This window comes from Triticum aestivum, chromosome 5B (assembly GCF_018294505.1).
Source record: "Triticum aestivum cultivar Chinese Spring chromosome 5B, IWGSC CS RefSeq v2.1, whole genome shotgun sequence".
Lineage (NCBI taxonomy): Eukaryota > Viridiplantae > Streptophyta > Magnoliopsida > Poales > Poaceae > Triticum > Triticum aestivum.
Window position 1 is genome coordinate 188,802,253 of NC_057807.1, and position 5,074 is coordinate 188,807,326.

The window sequence follows — 5,074 nt, forward strand, 5'->3', positions numbered from 1 at the left end:
TCTTTTGGGTATCCTATGAAGACACATTTCTCCAATTTGGGTTCGAGCTTATCTGGTTGAAGTTTCTTCACATAAGCATTGCAGCCCCAAACTTTAAGAAACGACAACTTTGGTTTCTTGCCAAACCACAGTTCATAAGGCGTCATCTCAACGAATTTTGATGGTGCCCTATTTAACGTGAATGCGGTCGTATCTAAAGCATAACCCCAAAACGATAGCAGTAAATCAGTAAGAGACATCATAGATCGCACCATATCTAGTAAAGTACCATTACGACGTTCGGACACACCATTTCGTTGTGGTGTTCCGGGTGGCGTGAGTTGCGAAACTATTCCGCATTGTTTCAAATGTAAACCAAACTCGCAACTCAAATATTCTCCTCCACGATCAGATCGTAGAAATTTTATTTTCTTGTTACGATGATTTTCCACTTCACTCTGAAATTCTTTGAACTTTTCAAATGTTTCAGACTTGTGTTTCATCAAGTAGATATACCTATATCTGCTCAAATATCTGTGAAGGTGAGAAAATAACGATACCCGCCGCGAGCTTCAATATTCATTGGACCACATACATTAGTATGTATGATTTCCAATAAATCAGTTGCTCGCTCCATAGTTCCGGAGAACGGCGTTTTAGTCATCTTGCCCATGAGGCACAGTTCGCAAGTACCAAGTGATTCATAATCAAGTGATTCCATAAGTCCATCAGTATGGAGTTTCTTCATGCGCTTTACACCGATATGACCTAAACGGCAGTGCCACAAATAAGTTGCACTATCATTATCAACTCTGAATCTTTTGGCTTCAACATTATGAATATTTGTATCACTACTATCGAGATTCAATAAAAATAGACCACTCTTCAAGGGTGCATGACCATAAAAGATATTACTCATATAAATAGAACAACCATTATTCTCTGATTTAAATGCAAACAAGATCCAGATATAATGTTCATGCTCAACGCTGGCACCAAATAACAATTATTTAGGTCTAAAACTAATCCCGATGGTAGATGTAGAGGTAGCGTGCTGACCGCGATCACATCGACTTTGGAACCATTTCCCACGCGCATCGTCACCTCGTCCTTAGCCAATCTTCGCTTAATCCGTAGTCCCTGTTTCGAGTTGCAAATATTAGCAACAGAACTAGTATCAAATACCAGGTGCTACTGTGAGTATTAGTAAGGTACACATCAGTAACATGTATATCACATATACCTTTGTTCACTTTGCCATCCTTCTTATCCGCCAAATACTTGGGGCAGTTCCGCTTCCAGTGTCTAGTCTGCTTGCAGTAGAAGCACTCAGTCTCAGGCTTATGTCCAGACTTGGGTTTCTTCTCTTGAGCAGCAACTTGTTTGCTGTTCTTCTTGAAGTTCCCCTTCTTCTTCCCTTTGCCCTTTTTCTTGAAACTGGTGGTCTTATTGACCATCAACACTTGATGCTCCTTCTTGATTTCTACCTCCGTAGCCTTTAGCATTGCGAAGAGCTCAGGAATAGTCTTGTCCATCCCTTTCATATTATAGTTCATCACGAAGCTCTTGTAGCTTGGTGGCAGTGATTGAAGAATTCTGTCAATGACACTATCATCAGGAAGATTAACTCCCAGTTGAATCAAGTGATTATTATACCTAGACATTTTGAGTATGTGTTCACTGACAGAACTATTCTCCTCCATCTTACAGCTATAGAACTTATTGGAGACTTCATATCTCTCAATCCGGGCATTTGCTTGAAATATTAACTTCAACTCCTCGAACATCTCATATGCTCCATGACGTTCAAAACATCGTTGAAGACCCGGTTCCAAGCCATAAAGCATGGCACACTGAACTATCGAGTAGTCATCAGCTTTGCTCTGCCAGATGTTCTTAACGCCGTTAGTTGCATCTGCAGCAGGCCTGGCACCCAACGGTGCTTCCAGGACGTAATTCTTCTGTGCAGCAATGAGGATAATCCTCAAGTTACGGACCCAGTCCGTGTATTTGCTACCATCATCTTTCAACTTAGCTTTCTCAAGGAACGCATTAAAATTCAACGGAACAACAGCACGAGCCGTCTATCTACAAAAAACATAGACAAGCAAAATACTATCAGGTACTACGTTCATGATAAATTTAAGTTCAATTAATCATATTACTAAAGAACTCCCACTTAGATAGACATCCCTCTAGTCATCTAAGTGATCACGTGATCCAAATCAACTAAACCATGTCCGATCATCACGTGAGATGGAGTAGTTTTCAATGGTGAACATCACTATGTTGATCATATCTACTATGTGATTCACGTTCGACCTTTAGGTCTCCGTGTTCCGAGGTCATATTTGTGTATGCTAGGCTCGTCAAGTTCAACCTGAGTATTTCGCGAGTGCAACTGTTTTGCACCCGTTGTATTTGAACGTAGAGCCTATCACACCCGATCATCACGTGGTGTCTCAGCACGAAGAACTTTCGCAACGGTGCATACTCAGGGAGAACACTTCTTGATAATTAGTGAGAGATCATCTTATAATGCTACCGTCAATCAAAGCAAAATAAGATGCATAAAGGATAAACATCACATGCAATCAATATAAGTGATATGATATGGCCATCATCATCTTGTGCTTGTGATCTCCATCTCCGAAGCACCGTCGTGATCACCATCGTCACCGGCGCGACACCTTGATCTCCATCGTAGCATCGTTGTCGTTTACGCCATCTATTGCTTCTACGACTATCGCTACCGCTTAGTGATAAAGTAAAGCAATTACAGGGTGTTTGCATTTCATACAATAAAGCGACAACCATATGACTCCTGCCAGTTGCCGATAACTTCAGTTACAAAACATGATCATCTCATACAATAAAATATAGCATCACGTCTTGACCATATCACATCACAGCATGCCCTGCAAAAACAAGTTAGACGTCCTCTACTTTGTTGTTGCAAATTTTACGTGGCTGCTCCGGGCTGAGCAAGAACCGTTCTTGCCTACGCATCAAAACCATAACGATAGTTTGTCAAGTTAGTGCTGTTTTAACCTTCGCAAGGACTGGGCGTAGCCACACTCGGTTCAACTAAAGTGAGAGAGACAGACACCCGTCAGTCACCTTTAAGCACGAGTGCTCGTAACGGTGAAACCAGTCTCACGTAAGCGTACGCATAATGTAGGTCCGGGCTGCTTCATCTCACAATACTGCTGAACCAAAGTATGACATGCTGGTAAGCAGTATGACTTGTATCGCCCACAACTCACTTGTGTTCTACTCGTGCAAATGACATCTACGCATAAAACCAGGCTCGGATGCCACTGTTGGGGAATGTAGTAATTTCAAAAAAATTCCTACGCACACGCAAGGATCATGGTGATGCATAGCAACGAGAGGGGAGAGTGTTGTCCACGTACCCTCGTAGACCGAAAACGGAAGCGTTAGAACAACGTGGTTGATGTAGTCGTACGTCTTCACGATCCGATCGATCCAAGTACCGAACGTACGGCACCTCCAAATTCAGCACACATTCAGCTCGATGACGATCCCCGGACTCCGATCCAGCAGGTTGTCGGGGATGAGTTCCGTCAGCACGACGGCATGGTGACGGTGATGATGTTCTACCGACGCAGGGCTTCGCCTAAGCACCGCTACGATATGACCGAGGTGGAATATGGTGGAGGGGGCACCGCACACGGCTAAGGAATGATCACGAAGATCAACTTGTGTGTCATGGGGTGCCCCCCTGTCCCCGTATATAAAGGAGGGAGGGGGAGGTGTGTCCGGCCCCTAGGGGTGCACCTGGAGGAGTCCTACTCCCATCGGGAGTAGGACTCCCCCCTCTTGCCTTGTTGGAGAAGGAAGGGGGGAGGAGGAAAGAGGAAAGGGGGGCGCCGCCCCCACCCCCTTCCATGTCCTATTCGGACTAGGGGGAGGGGGCGCGCGGCCTACCATGGCCGGCCCTCTTGTTGTCCCTTAGGGCCCATGTAGGCCCATTAACCCCCGGGGGGGTTCCGGTAACCCCCTGGTACTCCGGTAAAATCCCGATTTCACCCGGAACGATTCCGATATCCAAATATAGGCTTCCAATATATCAATCTTTATGTCTCGACCATTTCGAGACTCCTCGTCATGTCCGTGATCACATCCGGGACTCCGAAAAACCTTCAGTACATCAAAACTTATAAACTCATAATATAACTATCATCGTAACGTTAAGCGTGCAGACCCTACGGGTTCGAGAACTATGTACACATGACCTAGAACTATTTCTGGTCAATAACCAATAGCGGAACCTAGATGCTCATATTGGCTCCTACATATTCTACGAAGATCTTTATCGGTCAAACCGCATAACAACATACATTGTTCCCTTTGTCATCGGTATGTTACTTGCCCGAGATTCGATCGTCGGTATCCAATACCTAGTTCAATCTCGTTACCGGCAAGTCTCTTTACTCGTTATGTAATGCATCATTCCATAACTAACTCATTAGCTACATTGCTTGCAAGGCTCATAGCGATGTGCATTACCGAGAGGGCCCAGAGATACCTCTCCAATAATCGGAGTGACAAAACCTAATCTCGAAATACACCAACTCAACATGTACCTTTGGAGACACCTGTAGAGCTCCTTTATAATCACCCAGTTACGTTGTGACGTTTGGTAGCACACAAAGTGTTCCTCCGGTAAACGGGAGTTGCATAATCTCATAGTTGTAGGAACTTTGTATAAGTCATGAAGAAAGCAATAGCAACATACTAAACGATCAAATGCTAAGCTAACGGAATGGGTCAAGTCAATCACATCATTCTTCTAATGATCTGATCCCGTTAATCAAATGACAACACATGTCTGTGGTTAGGAAACACAACCATCTTTGATTAATGAGCTAGTCAAGTAGAGGCATACTAGTGACGTTAAGTTTGTCTATGTATTCACACATGTATTATGTTTCCGGTTAATACAATTCTAGCATGAATAATAAACATTTATCATGATATGAGAAAATAAATAATAACTTTATTATTGCCTCTAGGGCATATTTCCTTCAGTATGGTGGACACTCATGGAAGAAACTTGGTTCAAGGAATT